Source organism: Corvus moneduloides, chromosome 3, assembly GCF_009650955.1.
Source record: "Corvus moneduloides isolate bCorMon1 chromosome 3, bCorMon1.pri, whole genome shotgun sequence".
Taxonomy (NCBI): Eukaryota; Metazoa; Chordata; class Aves; order Passeriformes; family Corvidae; genus Corvus; species Corvus moneduloides.
The window spans coordinates 119,174,438-119,191,654 of NC_045478.1; the positions used below are offsets into that span (position 1 = coordinate 119,174,438).

The window sequence follows — 17,217 nt, forward strand, 5'->3', positions numbered from 1 at the left end:
ATCTTGACCCAGCCATGAGCAAATGAGAGTGAGGCAGCTGTTTAAAATGCCTGATGGTGAATTCAGATTAAACCATCTCAATATTGACTGAAATACTTAATTTTACTGGCGCTGGCTACTATGAACACACTTCCCTCTCAGTGACAAGCAGCGGGATTACCCAGATCAGAGATCACCAGGTGGACTCTCCATCCTTGGCTCCCCTCTGAGGACAGGGCCAGAAGAAGGGGTGATCCTTCACACAGGCCATCATCCCTGTGGCCTCACACCTCTGTCCTTGAACACTGGGGGAAGATGAACCAGATGCAGTTGGCTGGTGATCTGGTTTTCAGGCCAGCAGTTCTGACCAGGGGATGTTGGACTGTGTGGCCAGAAGCCAGCGAGCTGCCAGCAAAGTGTTTGTGTGAAAACACATGTAACATCTTTTGGCTGACAAACCACATTACATGTCTGTCCCCATGCCCAGGAGTAGGCAGAGCAGTTCTCTGCTTCAATTCCCAGTGTTATATATATGTGTGTGTGTGTAAACATAGCCAAAAATGTGAACTTCTTGTGGTGGTGATTTCTCCAAGCTATTGCCCAAGACAAAGCCACTGCCCCCAGGATCCGCCTGGAGAAGGGGAAGGCGCTCTGTCTCAACTACTGCTGCTTGATCAACTTGCTGACACACCAGAGTCCCTAAAAATTGGCTTAGCAGCGGGTGCTATCTGAGCCAAAACTGGCAGATCAGCAGCTGCTGGAAGCAGACACTCCTTCGCAAGTTCTGGTCCTCTCTGGTGTCACCCAAGCTGCTTCCCTGACTTTTAGCGACGGCTTTTTGTTAATTAGGTCACGCGTGGCCCTGTGTGTGAAGTGCCACACGATGCAGCACGAACAGTTTAGTGCCGGTGTGTCTTTCCACTTTGTAAGTCTTGCATTTTCTTTGCTCTCCAGGTTATGCCAAGACAGAAGGAGGGACTTGGAGAGGGAAGATTAACCTTTCACTGGCCACAATTCCTTCCCTCTTATCGCGGAGGATTCGGCAACGCGCCCCCCTCCCACCCAGCCTATCTGTCTGAATTGCTGAAAGCATAATGCTCCCATATGAGAGATAAGTAAGTGAGCTCTCTTTCTTTTCCGTAGGGATGAACTATAGTGTATGCAGATTATGAGGAGAAGAAAATAATATCAGAGAAAGGTGGCTTTCTTAAAAGGCATCGGTAGCATTAGTGTCATGTGTGAAGCACCCGTTTGTGACAACTGTACAGACTTTTCAATGGAAAATTGTGCTGTGCTACCTTTTAAAGTATGAAATGCTAATTTTGGATTTACAGTTTTTGAACTGGAGGGCTGCATTGTGCATGGAATTTTGTTTAATTTCCCAGAGAAAAAAGGCATTTGAAACACAACTGCCTACAGCCAACTGTCAACAAAAATCAACTGTAATAACACGCGGCCTGTCACTGATTTATGTGGTGATGTGGTAATCTTCTCAATTTAGCTGGATATTTCTTCTTCACACCAAATAGCTGAAAGTCTTGCTAGACATTTATGAATATCGGGAGGTGCTATTAGGATGATAATGGGGCAAGATTATAGAGGTGCTCACTAGTTCAAAGTGCCAGTTAAAGAGACAGGGAATCGAGAGGTGTAGATATATATGGCCCATTGGTATAAGTGAACTTTGTATTTTCAGAGTTGCTTAAGATTTGGGAGACGGCATATTGAGATCCATCTGCCAGGAAAGCATCTTTCTAAAGGGAGACTGGGGGAAGCAGCTATATGCTTCCCCCCCCCCCCCTAAAAAATATGCTTTTGTTTAGCAGGGGGTGTGGGTTGAAAATCTTAGGTATCGAAGCTGGGGCAAACAAGTACGGACAATGTTTTAGCAAGCAGAATGCTGGGAGTTTTCCCCCTTTTCTCCAAAGGTCTGAGCCCTAGCCATGGTCATTTTGCAGCAGGCTGTGTCGCAGCCAGGACTGGCAAGTAACATATCACACTCTACATGTTAACAGCTAAGAAAAGTAATTGGCCTCTCATAAAGAGCTAGAACTAATGCAGACAAAACGATATTGCAAGACTTGAGCTGCAAATAAAGAGACAAGTTTGTGTTTTACAAAAATGTATAATTTACCAGGCATTTCATTATGCTGTATAAAAAGGCAAAAATGATAATTGAAAATAAATGCGGCTGCCTAGCTACAGTATATGCTGCCAGCATTACTGGAAATAGAAGTGCTTTCTTGCTGAAGAGAGTTAAAATTTTCATACAACTTCTGTCTGCAGACTTGTGTAATGTATCTTGTTAAATTTGTTTCAGTTTGGGTATTTGTTACAGAGAAGCAGGCAAAATGTGAGGCTCTGACTGTGTATTTTTATATCTAGGGGGTTGTACAATTATATTAATTATTAACAGTGTCTTCTGCAGATGCACACATCTGTGGAGTCTGAGGCAGGATTCATGTTGCTGAGTTTATTCCAGAGTGGGAAAAGTACATCAGTTGCCTTCAAGGTTGCCAGAGATACTCCACAGCAAACTCCTTTCTTCCAAGGAACATGGTTACAAATATAGATAAACCAAAGTAATGTTGTTGGGTTATTTTGCCCTGAAGCAAAGGGAACTCTGAATTGCCGTTTTCCTTCAATACATGGGGCTACCTGGGGATGCTGAGAATTACTGGAGGAGGAGAACACAGGTCTAGGAATCGTCATTGCTTCTGCCCTGAAAGCTTCTTTCTGGCTCCCTCGTTCTCTGGCAGGAGGAAGCTGCCACAAATGTGGTGTCTCTCTGTGTCCGAATGTGTGAGTCTCCCTGCAGCAGCCCCAGTGCTGTGCACACCCAGCATGGGAAAACCTTCCCCAAGGGAGCTTTGGGGGGAAAAAAACCTCCTCTGCATTGAGATTTTTTCCTCCAAGCTCTTCAATTTCTCAATAGAGAGAGCTGTAAATGGCTCTAGGCTCAATTCTTCCAGGGTCTGCTTGTGCCCTGCAGCTACAAAAAGCTGTGCTGGTTATCCAAGTTACAAGTGAAACTACTGAGTTTCCATTAGCTCTGGCATTAAGCTAAAAAAGAAAAGGTGAGAGGTCTTCCCTAGGCTGAAAGCAGCGGGACACCACCGAGATGGCTTTAGAGGCCAGGGAGGTAGGGGCAGAGAAACAGCAAATGGGATGAGTTCCTTGTTGGCACTTCCATTCCACAAATCCCTTACCAGAGTGGATGGGATGGCAACACAGTGGACAGGTTACTGGGCAATGAACTCATCAGCAGGAGGGTTATACATCCACGTGTTTGTTTAAATCCACTGTTGAAAATTATCTTCTTTTTCATTCTTTCCATTTGGGCTCTTTTTTTTTTTTTATCTATAGACTCAGCTGGGCTGCATTGTTCAGAGTTGTGGTTATGTTTGGATGGGTCAGGCCCTGTGAATTCACTTGGCCTTGAAGCAAAAAAACTCATCATGAATAATGAAAGAAAGGAAAATAATGCCTGAGACTGAATGACTTTAAAAATGATTAATATCTGTTCTTTCCCTCATAATTTGCCTCCAGACTTTTCCCTTTTCAAAATAGCTTGCCATTAGCAGTTGAACCTTCAATAGTCAGTACTTTGATGGAACTGGTGCTCTGAAGCCAAAGGAAACAACATTATTATTATTATTATTATTATTATTATTATTATTATTGTGTGAAATGAAGGTTCATTTTGATAAGTTCAAAGCCCTGGATGAATAGAGAAAGGCCCAAGTTCTGCCCTCCACCGCATCTAGCTGGCTCAAACTGGCCACTTGAAGCACAGCAGCGTTTGCCAGGCAGATAGGGAAATTCTTGGGACCGTAGACGTGTAAACACCAGTGTCAGTTCCCATCCAATAACTGCTGACAGGAAAGCTGGTCCTGTGCAGAGCAGCACCGAGGGGATTTGCAATTATGAAGGCATGGGATATATCAGGGATGCAACTGACTGCCACTAAGTAGCTCAGCAACTCTCAGAAGCTTCCACTCCGGCTCCCAGCACCTCGTCTCAGGCAGGAGATTTTCTTGCTTCAAAAGCTTTTATTAAAAACCAGTTCAGGTAAATGCTGACAATAAGCAAGCAAACCTGTTGAGCCCCGAGTCCACAACTTGCCAGGCAACAGGATGCTTCTCTGTGACATTTAAGAGTGCTAACACCTGAAAAAAATATTGCATGTTTTACCCTTTCTGTTTAAAATAACACAAAAAAGTGCTGCTCTTGCAATTGCATTTATGGTCATTTTCAGCAGGCTGTCCCCACCTCCCTCCCCAGGATCCCAAGGCTCCCAGCTACCTCCCATTAAAGGAAGCCTTTTTCATCAGTGCCCTGGCCAGGACTTCGAAATGACCCAAAGCAGCTTTATCTACCCCGAAAGCACACCCACACCAGAATTTAGGGTGGGCTGAGTCAAGGCTCCTGGCAGGGTGTGGACCTGGGGCAGTTACAGCCAATGAGCTCCAGGGAGTTAATCAGTGCATTATCCCAAACACCTGTGGAACATGGTTTTAGTCTCATCTTCTGGTGCAGGTAGTTTTACGGTGTGCTGCTCCCTTAGAGCAACTCCTTCCAGCTCCTTGGGCTACCCTGAGCTTCAGGTAAATCTTTCTGTTATTCCTAAAGTCTTACAGCTTTGTAGCAGGTTTGTTTGAGGTGACGAGCGGGTTGTAGGACCTGAACTTGCTCCTTTCTGTGGTGGTTGCAAGGTGGAGTAGCTGCTTGATGTGAAAGGTGATGATTTTGTCTTTCTGTGGTGAAAGCCTAATTTTTTTTAACCTTTTAAACCCTTTCCTCATCTATATTTACCCCCAGTTCCATGGTTCTGCTTCGTTGGCATGTTTAACCTTTTAGACACCCGTATACATGTATTGCTTCCCTTGTGAGCCTTCTCCTAGGTGGTCATCTGTGGAGAGCAGCAGGATTTTATGGGAATTGGTACTTTTTAAGTCAGACTTATTTGATTTTCTGTCAAAATAGCACATGATTATTTTGTTGGTAATGGTCAGATATGCCAGTTCTATGAGCATTATTGTCTTTGCAGTTTGTGAAGTCAGAATTGTTATGGCCTTTAGTCAGGCAATTCTCCTACTGAATGTGGGGATTTTAGCCCTGGTTAAAACAGGGGTTGCCCCAAGCTTCCCCTTCATCCTTTCCCTGGTCTTGGAGGAGGGTTGGGAGAACAAAAGGTGCATCTTTTTTCTCAGCTACCAGAGTTTCAGAGAACCTGGGCAGTGTTAACGAGGTACAGCTGGGCCTCGTTGAAACACTTAAGGCAAAAGGGTGAAGTCCTGAGGAGCTTCCAGAACCTTATGGGCCTTTCTAATCAGGCTGTGGATTAATTAATTATCTCTGCCTGTGCTATAGGTGGAAGGAAGGCTTGTAATATCTGCCAGGGGATAAAGCTCCTTTTGCTGCCCACTGAAAGCATGGCAGCCTCAGCTTAAATGGGTAAACCTTTGCCATGTCTGTTTTGGGGACTTAAATGGCTCAGGGCAGGAAATCTCATGTGGAAAACCCCCCTGATTCCAGGGGATTCACCCGCAGTGTGCGGCAGGCTGGGTTTTAAGCCATCAAAATGCACTTGTGTATTACCTGCAGAGATAATTGAATGTATATGCACATCCCCAACAGAACACCTGTGCTGCCTCCCTGGCATGCATAAGTATTCCCTGCATGCCTGTGTGTTCTCTGCAAGCTACACTACACATTAATAAGACAATCCATATATTGCATTAGGACAGACCTATGCAGACAATGCTCCAGGTACTGATTTTTTTTTTTTTTTTTTTTTTGGTGTGTAAATCCTGAAATATGGCTGATATGGTCCACTGCAAAATGAACCTATATTGGAAATGGCAAAATTGTAATGTAAAATATACTGGGGTCAGTGGGGTGTGATGTTTTTTGCATACATTTTTTCTCCCTTGACCCATGCCATTCTCCCGCATATCGGGGGAAAAAAGCTTCATCTCACACAGAAATGTGATGTCCTTTACTGCCAGAGGCTGTTGCTGTTTTAAATGAGGAAAAAGCACAATGCATGAAGAAGGAAAATTAAAGCATATTCATTTTGGAAATTAGATACGGTGTCAGGAGACTCTCTGGAAATAGCATGGTTTGAATGGAGCACCAGACTACAAGACAGTTCACTGAACTTTTGACCACTATTTATACTATGGGAGCTTTTGAAATGGGAAGACAGCGAAGTATTTTATAGCTGTTTAATAGTGGATTGTGGTTTTTACTAGACATTTATCTTCCCTCTGAGTGTATATAAGATAAGTAAACATTATGTAGTGTAATTGCGTTGTGTTGGAAGCGCTTTAATTTAGGGCTGCTTTATGTTCCCTGTTTGTGGTACATCTCATCCCCAGCCACCATGAGGGGGTGTAGGTGCCACCTGACTGCCTGATTCCATACCAGGATCCAACACATAGCTGAGGCTGCTCCTGGGATCTAAGTGATGCTTTTGCTGTTTGTATGGGGCAAAAATTGAAGTGTAAAGCAGAAGTGGTTGTGGCTCTGGACTATTTGAGAAGCTCAGGTAACTTCTAGCTCCAGGCCTTACTTAACTTCTCTCTCATTTCTATATAGTGAAACCCATTTTAACCTCCTCTATGGCTTCAGTCCCTCTTTAGCATTCCAAGTGCAGGGAGCAATACACCCTTCCAGGGCTGGCAGCTATCTCATTACAATTGTAACGATGCATCACCAGGCAGACATGCATGAATGAAACACTGTTTGCAAAACCAAAAATGTGTTTGGGGTATTTTTAGGTCCTATTAACTTGGGCTGTTGTTCAGGGAAATAATATGGAAAGATCAGAATTTTGGCGTAATCTGAGAAAATGCAGTCTCAGTGTAGTCAATACTCTTCTTTCCCTTCTCCCTTTTCTTTCCATCCACATAAATTTTTAGCTTCAGCTGCCATGGGGAGAGTTGCACCATGGCTCTGGGTCTTGGGGACCAGTCATTTGAGAGGCAAGTGTTCTGGAGAAGGAGCTGCCCCTGCCAAACCAGCCACCTCCTGGAGCTGAGGACTCAAATGGAGTAGCGCTGTACTGGGATTGGTGCACGTAGTCCTATTTTCCTTTCTATTGTTTTTTCCTCTTGGAGACAATTATAAAAAAGATCTCTTATTGTTTAATACTGAGAAGCAAGCCACAAAGCCCTTTTTTTTTTCCTTTTTCCTTTTTTTTAGTATGATATTAGGGGAAATTTAGGCTGATGGACATCCATTGCATGGTCCCTTTGTCTTTTGTCTGTTAGCCTTTGATATAGTTTAGCCTATGTGGGAAGGGAAAAAAGATTTTTTCCTTCTGCCATGGAAGATGCTTTTCTTCCTTGGACCAGAAGCTCCTCTCCTCTCACTAGCCAGTAACAACCCTTCTGTTCATCCTTATGTCAAAGCCACACTACTGAGCTAATAGAGATCGCTGACAATTAGAGATGAGCTGAAATGATTTGGCAAACTCCGGGTGCCTGTGAACCTGAGGGTGTTCTCGGAGCCTGGCGGGTGTGTTGCCAGCCGCGCGCTTCCCACGTCCCCTGTCCTCGTGGGGAGAGCAGTTGGGATGCTGAGTCCAGCTGGGCCCGGAGGTTGGAGACGAGTGAGAGGGGGAGTCTATCAAGATTCATCTCTTCCCTGCTGGGAGATGCGTTTCTTCCCTGCTTCCCTTCCTGGCTGCTCTTTGTTGCTTCTTCTTGCCAAGATGTCCCAGGCATTGTCAGGTCTCTTCTCCTGTGGGAGATGGATGTGACAATATCCCAGGATGACTCTATCTTTTCCTCAGGAGTGGCTCAGATGGGTCACAGCTGGAGAGACAGTGTCCCTGGAACACACAACAGAGACAATGCATGGGATAATGCTTTAAAAGGAATGCAAATTCCCTATCAGTGAGTGCCTCCTCAGGTGCTGGGTTTGCTGACTCCTTTTGTAATGGCTATTCATTTTACTTTATTTTTCTCTAGGCTTACGAAGCATTTCTGACTCCTGCTTTCCCATTGCCCGAGACAATATAGTGAAATACCTTGAGATCCTATTTATGCCCAAACTTTATAGGAGAAGTAGTAATTTTAGATGGTTTTCTTACTGTTTATTCAGTATGGGACTACTTGAACATAACTTGAAACAATACCCCAAGTAACCATTGGTGAAAAAGCAAATACCCCAAACAAATGTCTCAAAATTAGGATTGAGTCATGGGATGGTCTACCACCGGAAAAAGTGGTTGGCTGATGGCTGAGCCATGACCAGCAGTTTGGCATCTGTAGCATGATTTCCACCCTGAAAGACTGAATTGACCTCTTCTGCTCATCCTGACTAGCTATTTGTGGGAGTGTGGAGTGAAGCTGCTTCCCCAGCCTCATTAGGGAGCTGTGCTGCGGGAAAATTGCTTAGGGAATTTTTGTACATCATTTGAATCCTGTGAAACTGAAATGAAGAGGTGTATTTTCATTATTTTATTTCACTTTTCCTAAGGCTCCAGGGTCTCTTTCACCATAGTGTGGAAATTTGTACCTCAGTGTTCCCATCTGCCAAGTGTGTCTGATATCTGCGGAGCACTTTGGAAGTGTCTTAGCCTTAAGTCCAGTAAAACTTTTAATTTGCACCATGTGTCTATTAAACAGGAGTGGTAAAGTGCAACAGGTGGCCAAAACATAGAAATTAGCAGATTTCAATTTGCATTTTGGAGGCGTATGAAATACATCTGTGTAGTCTCTAGAAACACAGAGAGGGACCACGCTGGCAGATCTTTATCCTACATGTCTGCACATGCTTTTCTGAGGAAAAAACACACAAAACCAGACCAGAGCCAAGGCACAGAGGTAATGAAACAGAAAAACGAGTGGTTTGGCCCCATCGTTTGCACTGCGGTCCATGTGAACACATTAGACACGAATTCTTTGTGTGTGTGAGGAGATAACAGATCCACATTAATTTCAGAGCTGATTGCTGTTCTTTATTAATAGAAATGTAATGTGGTGCCAATGCCAAGCCCTGCCAGCCTTCCCTTTTTATCTCCTCTTTCAAACATAGTGTGGAAAGCCTGAACGGAGGATCCCCCCAATCCCTGTTTATTTCCCAGGTTGTTAAGCTGAAGGGCAGTAATGGCACCTTACCATGGCTGAGGTGATGGTGAATTGTCAGCAAATACTGTAAATATCACCTGGAATTTTTTTTGGAGGCTGGAAATAGTTTCTGTGGAATAATGCTAATTTAATATAGTTTCATAAATTGAACAGAATTGAATGAGTGGCAGCAGATTTGTGAATAATTTGCAAATTGAAGCAGTGATAAAATTATAAAATTTGTCAAATAATGTGTTTTCTATTAATAGTTTGCCCTGCTCCATGTAGCTGCCGAGCAGTCTTGGTTCTCTGTTTGGTTTTTTTGAGGAAAAGCTGGAATAAAAATTCTTTTTATTCTTTTTGTTATTTTTAAGCACTCTCCTTCCCCCCCCCCGCCCCCCCCCCCCCCCGTTCCAAGAGCCATTGTTTACTTTTAAAGTAGATGAAAGATGAATTCAGGTTATGTTCTGACATTACAATGAAATTGTCAATAGAAATCAATGCCTTGTCACATGATGAGTTAGGGGCTATAAGGCAGCCTAACAGTGTCCCTATATCTTCGGGCTCCCTCATTGTGTGCTGCCCTCCTCGGGAGCCAAGCAACTGTACTGTTATGGAAAGGTGTTGTCATCGTTAAGGGGATAGTAATGGAGTTTAATAAACCTGGGAGCCAGGCATGGAACCCTAATCCCGGTGCCAGCGTTATAAAGTAGCACATTGTCTGTCGAGCCTGGTGTTCGTATCTGCATTTATTGACCCTGGAGAGGTAATATAAACACAAGAGATGGAGGTCAAAGAGCTCACCTTCAGCTGCTACATGTGGCCATCGATGCCTTGAAATACCACCGTGTCAACTCTGTCCTCCCAAAGACCTCGGCGTGCTGAGCCACGGCTGCTCCTTAATGTTCGCATGGGAATGGCCGCAGGGTTGCTCAAGGCTGGGGAATGCCAGCCTTGGAAACGTGGTGTCCCCACCCATGAAGGCACTGGAGTCGCCCAGAGCCTTGCTGGGGGCGTTTGAGCCCTGCGCGCTGGGTGCTAATGGGCTGCTGAGGGCTCCCGGGACATTCCCACCTGATGGAGCAAGGATGTAGCCAAGCTCCTGCTCGCTTGGGGCAGCCTGCAGCTGGTTGTCCTTTCCAGATGTGCCATCGAACTGGGAGGGTGGGGCTGCTTCTGCCACGGATGGCCTGGGAGTCGTCTCCCTCTCCCCCCATACTGCCCTCAAATCCAGCCAGATTACGAATTCCAGACCTTTTCTAGAACAAAAGCTCCTTCAGCTTAAACTAGTTCAGCCCCAGAAAGCGATACTCCTAAACAGAAATTCTTATTATTACTATTATTATTCTAATACAAACCCCCCAAAACACACCCAAAGAACCTGATTTAGAACAAGGTACAGGAACGATTTATTCTCTCTCTCCATGGATTAGAGGGGTGGTACTTGGAGCAGCTTGTTAAACAGAAGTGCTTGGCCCCTGGCCTTGCACTGCTGTTTAATGATCCACTCTTCACGTGCCACCTCTCTAATCCATGGAGAGATAGGTACAAATTGTATCTATAATGTTATATTACTTAACAGTATAATGTATTATAAATCATAGAATTGCATCTGTGCCTTGTAATTGGGGAGATGTGTTGCATGAGAAATCCCCTAATTCAATATAAAGTGGTTGCTCTTATGCATAACTACCTCTCTGGATCAAACCAATTCAGCCCAGAAGTGGTGAGGGGAAAGTTAAAGCTTTTTTAATTAAAAAAAAAAAGGGGGCAAAAAATATGCCTTAACATGGCTTTCTGGGCCCCTCATTGGGTTTACAGACTCCTGCCCCCAAACAGCTGTTAAACAGAGGAGCTTCTCCCTGCAGCAGGAGCTGGTCTGCAGTGTGTCCTGCCACTTCCCAGAGGATTCCTCCCTGCACACCAGTCTGTTTGCACCAGCACTCATCCTCACTTCTGGTGCTGGATCTGCCAGAGGGAAGGAAAAATGTCAGTGAGGGGTGCTTGAGCAGCCTGTCCCTGCTGTGCCCCCAGCCCCTTTTGCAGTGCCTGTCTCAGTGGTGTTGGAGCACTCCTACAGTAAAGTCCAAACTAAAGTCCTGTTTTATCCCTCCCCCCCCTGCTTAAACCCAATGTCTTGTCCTTGAATAGTGACCAGAAACAACCACAGCTTCAAGGAAGACTTGAAAGTATCAAAAATATCCTCATTATGTAACACATCAGTAAAAGAAGTATTTTTTTCATGACCCTCATAGTGATCCACTCATGTCCTAAAGCAGTTTGAGTGATGGCCTGTCTGGTTCATTCCGTGAAGTTTCAGCCACAGATGTGTCTTCCCCCTCCCCAATAAATAACTAACCTTTCTTTAATAAATAATAAATAAACCCTGCAGCTATTCTAGACAAACTATGCTTAATTAAAGCCTGTGACACTAAAACAAGTTACCTCTCTTTTCAATTAGAAAATGCACTTGTGGTATAAAAAAAAGAACATTTAGCAGTAAGAAAGTTTGTCTAAATGCATGATAGGAATGGGCCTTATTGAAGGCAAAGAAAAAAAGCATTATTTGAGTTTTAGCTAAGCTTGACTCTGGGATTAAGGGCTCTGTGATGGGTCCTAATAGGGCTGCTGGTGTTGACCTCACTGGACAAGATTGTGTTGGTCTTGTATGGTTTCCAAAAGTGCTGGAGACCAGCAGTCAGACAGGTACCCAAACTCTTCAGGCCTCTTGGAGGCAAAAAGTCTGGAAACCTTATGTGAGTAGTAATTTTTATTATTATTTTTTCTCTGCTGAGTTTGGGCTAATCCATAAATGTCTAGGAAAACTTATCTTGCTTCTCCTGTCGTATTTCACCTGTGAGAAGAAATCTGGCAGGCTTAAAACAAAGAAAAGGAAATAAACTTTTTAGACTTAAGCCGGTGCAAATTTGCATTGGGGTTGGGGGGAAGGAGTCAGTCTCATTTGAGGAGGAAGTGCTGTAGGGTTTGCTTCTGAAGCAAAGCACAGATCAGCCATCCCCATCTCCTCCAGTGCTCTCAGGGCAGCCTGAATTACTGACTCAGAGAAGTTCCTGTGCTGCCTTATTTAAGAAGGCAAATATTCCCTCTGTCCTTGAAGGGGAGGCGGAGGATTGTTTCTCCCCAGTTTTATACATACCATATACAAGGTGATACCCTTTATGAGGTTTTCTGGAGATGGGAAGGAGCTGAACTGTTCCTGTTCAAAGTCTGTTTTGCTTGGCAAATAGGAAGTAGCAAGAACCTGGGAGATGATACTTTTATTTGCAAACAAAGCAAGTCCATTCTGAATCTGAAACTTGCATAAAGTGGGGGATGCACAGAATCAGCAGAATCAGTGCTCATCCCTGCATGAGGCCTAAAATTTTGATGTACTGATTCCTTGTGCTTTTGCCTTTGAATTTATTTTTCTGAGCTGCAAAGATGCCACCAAAACTCAGAGTGAAGTTTTCCAGCCTTTTTTTTTTTTTTTAACCAGGTGAAGCCATCAGAATAATGACAATACTTTTCAGGGCAATTAGACAAGAGTGTTTTTCACCCTGGTTGTTATATTCATGTCTGTGGTACCCGGGTTTCCTTCCTGCTCGAGTTGTTTTGCTTTTGCTGAGTGTGAATTGTATAAAAACATTCCTTTTGTAGACGTTTATCTCCTCTTTCCAGTCAGTTTTACCTGCTCTTACAAGTGAAAGCCTGGGGGTGGGGAACAAGGAAAAAAAAATTTTTACTGTTTTCCCTCTGAAAGCCCCAAATAATTACCGTAAGTGGGGCAGAGTATTTTTCTCTCCTCTGACCGGCTGCAGTCTCCCATCCCCTCCCGAATGCCTGTGAGCCCTGGGGCACTGGATTTCCTTCCCCAAGGTGGGCAGGGATTCCTGTCCTCCCCACCAGTGCCCCCAAACAGATCAGGGTCTGCCTGGCAGAGTGGGGGTGGGGAGAGAAGGGTGGGATGAACAGAAAAAAGAGGGGGGAAAAATGCTTCTTTCTTGGCAAGCTTTAATCAGTGCTCACCTCATACATTTGTGAAAATGACTGCCTAAGAGGAGAAAAAAAATCTATTTCTCCAGCACACGCACTTACTCTTAAATCAATCCAATGCAGTAGGCCACTTATTTTTTTTTCCTGCTGACTTTTCTATTCGTTTGCTTTATATGACAACAAAGTTGCCTTTTCCTGGACAGAAGCGAGCGGCAGAGTGCTTTGCTTCCCTCCTTTCCCCATGCTGTGGGATTATTGGGAGTAGGGTGTGAACACCCATTCATTGTGTGGGGTGTTTTTATGTGCCTGTCTGCCTAAAAATAGGATGTAATGATGTTGAGGATTAAAGGTATGGTCAGAAACTTTTTTAATATGGTATGAAATACTTGCACTGAGAGCAGCTCTTTCTGACCCTCCAGGACCTCCATACTGAACATACAATAGCAATAAATCCTGGAGCAGATTGAGCCATTTCCCCACAGTAATGTGTCTACTGGAGTTTCAAATAATGCAGAGTAGCTTGAAACATTTGGATATTCCAGTCTGTATCCCATCTGTATGTAGAAAGTTGATGGCAGGGCAGCATCCTGAATTTTGACTCCTTGTAAAAGTTTAAATTGCTGCCCTGCTGGGCTGAGTGAATGCTAATTACTTTGTCTCTTACAATACGTCCAGACTACTTATTTAAAAAAAAAAAAAAAAAAACCTCCCTGAAGACACAGCTTTTGCATGCCAAATATATTGCACTCAACAAAACACAGGGAACAGTGGGCCTGTTTGCATACAGCCAATGCTATTGTGAATCTGCTGGGTTTAGCAGCCTTTAAGAATATTTTCAATTTTTCACTGCTCGTGTGAAAATTGTTGAGGCCAAGGTCTGCCTGGGCGCTGCCCTGGTGGCAGCTGGGATGCACAAAATCCATGCACATTTCTCTGAGGACCTTGGAGCATGTCCCCAAAACAAAGATGGTCTTGAGACTGAATTTGTCTGAATCAAGCAGAGTTTCTTGCAAACAATTAGGAGCCCTTTCTGGGCTCATCCCAGGGCAGGCATTAGAGGTACAGTCAAAATAAGGCCAAAGCTGTAACCCATGGAAGCAGAGTTGGGCAGGCTCTGTCTTCCTGGAGATGCTCAAAGTCTTTGACGCTGCATTGATTGCCAGAGTCTAATGATTATTAACAATTCTGTAATAACAATATTAATTACCGGGGAAGCCGAAGTTCACTGATGATTTTTTGGTTCCTTTCAGCAATCATTAGGCACAATTACAAGATCAGAACTGATGAGCTCCTGGCAGTGATGTTGTATGTAAGGGCCACTCCTTGCGTCACTGCTGCAGAGCGAGGAGCTGTGGGCAAGAGAGGCTGTTTGTAGGGTTCGGGCTACAGATGTGGCATCAGGGTATCCTGTAGGGAAAGAAAAAATGTCCCAAAAAAAGAAATCTTGAAAGATAATGGAGCTTTTGAGTAGGGATGGACAAATCATGCTGGGAAGTGAGAATCTAAACCAAGGTTAGCCCCCCTGCTCTGCCCATTCCAGAGCTCTCAGTGTGCAAGCTCACACAAAAAGCTGCTTGTTGACTACTTGGGCTTTGCACTGGACCACAACCCAATGCCCTAAAACTTTCCTGAGATGTGGTGGAGAGCACAGGGCTTGTTGTCCCGCTTATTCTCTCTTGGATCAGAAAGTGGTGTCATGTTGTGGGGTTTTTTCCTCGTATGCAAAGAGCAAACTCATTTGTTTTCAGCCAAGGATAAGCTTGTCCTGCACAGTGATGACAACTGGGGTTTATCTGTCACCCAGGAGTGCTGAGGACACTATGATTTGGGGAAGAACTGTGGATTTCAGGCCACAATAAATAATTTTAATAGAAGATGGTCTCTCAGGCACTGGGCTGGGAGAGCTGCATGGCTCACACTAATCTCAAATGTTGCATCCAGGTCCTGCTCCCTTGCAGAGACAGCCCTGGAAATCGGTGCTGGTGTGTACCAGCTGCAGGGAGTTAAGGCAAATGTAGGGAACCAACCCTGGGATGTCCTGGGCTGGAGGGTGTCTGTACTCTGGCTGATGCTGTGGTCCCCTCAAAGACCCTTGGAAACTCCCTGGCCCTGATTTTGGAGCAACTGAGTCTTTATGGTGCCCTGTGGCTCTCCCATGATCGTGTGAGGGGATGGGTACATCTGCTGCTAGCACTGCACACAGGGCTAAGGGAGTATTTTGGAAATAGGTTAAATGAAAGGCATTCCTAACATGCTACCCACCAAATGTCCCTATGAAAAGGAATGTCTTTTATGGAGGGAAACAGCCTGCAAATAATTAATTGAAGAAAATGGGGTGGGAGGGGTGGAAGGGGCAGAATTAAAGAATTTCATAATATTTCAGACTCAGAAAACGTGTCACCAAATCAACAAACAGAGTATTCATTAGGAGAAATTTGCTTAATTTCAGGCCAGGGATGTGGAAGTGCCGTGAGAGTTGTTCTGAGGGAATTTTTAGCCCAATCAGAAATGAGAGAAGACCGCAATTATTATGGGAGTCTGTTCTTCTGAGAATGCCAACCCAGTTTTGCAGACCCAAGAGGTCTGAACAATCTCAAATCAGGTCTGGCTGTACAACTCTTCCTCTCGCCGCTGTCTGTGCTGAGCGAGACGTGAGGCTGCTCGTTATTGTTTTCCAAACCAGGGTCATGTTTAACATCTGGGACTCTCCTGAGCTCAAAGTGGAGAAGTTTATTTGTTAGGGCTACCTGTTCAAATCTTCCCTGCAAGCAGAGCCTGACTCCAGAAAGTTGCCTGGGTTTGCTGAACTGGGCCTCGCATGGGGCAGGGCTGTGTGGTTTGGGAGTGCTGTGTGCTGAGAGGACTTGGTGCTGCCTGGGCCGCGATTTGGCTGATTACAGATGTGCAAAGTGCACATCTGGGCATTATGTGTAAGAGCCTTAATGAAAATCATCAGACCACAGGCTGCAGGTGTGCGAAAGGTCATCCTGTAGCTTTTCCCACTGGTGAGCAGTCCCAAATACCCAGCTGGAAAAGGCTTTTTTGGATGCCTTGTCCTCCAGAAGCTGCTGCAGGAGGATGTGCAGGCCCTGATTGCTTGTCACCAGGGCTGATTCAGTGGGGTACCTGCAGCACAGGCAGTGGCGTGGTGGTACTGGAATTAACAACTCATGGAATTAACAACTCAGTGTTTTAGATTACTCCCTGGATTTATTACCTTCTGGGAAAACAAGTTATTTCTAGACCCTCTGCCAACCCTCAATTTCTAGTAAATGAGAATATACTAGTTCTGGGACTTAGGATGCTTTATGAAAGGAGAGGGGGGGAAAAAATGAAGAAGGGAAAATGATTTTGATCTGAGACAGAAATTCAGACAAAGGATTACCCGTGTTGTTTGAACAGACAGTGCATAAACATTACCTTATATTAGAAGGAACGGAGACTTGCAACATCCAGGAAACTACTTTATTCACAAAATAAAACTAGGCCCATTTCTGCTTATTCAAATACCACCCACAACTTTCTGGGGAAAGATCATATGCAGAGCATATTTGGAAACATTATTAGGAATGCATAAAGTACAGTATTAGTCAATTTTATATGCTCAGTTGCATGAAATCGGTGTGTTTAAAAAATATAATAATTTGCATTTCATGGCTTTTGATAACCTCAGGAGTGCACTTGAAATTCAGCACATGCCCACAGCACCTCCCAGCTCACCCCATTTTTAACTGAAGACCAATGGTTTCTATTAAGGGATCAGGCAGGGACTCTGACAAGCCAGTCAATAACTATGTGAGGTTACTTCATTAATGCTATAATGGCTGATAGAGTGAGAGGCAAAAAACAGGTTCCTGACAGCAGCAAATGAAAATGATAGAGATTCCTGAAGCAACGCGCCTTTCCTTTGTCATTGTCTTTTGCTTGGCTTATTCAAAATGTGGCATTTATGTATTCAGCCTTGATGAATGTTGCAGGCTTTAAGTACTTTTTCCATCTCTAATGCAGTGCCGATTGCACATTGTTCTTTCTTCCTCTCCCTCTCTTTTCCCCCCTTTTTTTTCCCCTCCTATAACCTCTGCTGTCAAGGCATTGCGGGCTGAAGGGTTGCAGGCTCTGGCTAAATGGCTTTTTTGCTGTAAACGGTGAGGGTGATGGGACGATG

The 17,217-nt window shown here is 44.4% G+C and overlaps 1 long non-coding RNA gene across 1 annotated transcript in view; it reads left to right on the forward strand.

Moving 5' to 3' along the window:
• Positions 1 to 17,217, forward strand: part of LOC116441644 — a 232,620-nt gene that overhangs the window by 123,569 nt on the left and 91,834 nt on the right. The window contains exon 4 of the long non-coding RNA XR_004239201.1: positions 934 to 1,094. This is a non-coding gene — a long non-coding RNA (uncharacterized LOC116441644). The remainder of the gene's footprint in view (positions 1 to 933; positions 1,095 to 17,217) is intronic.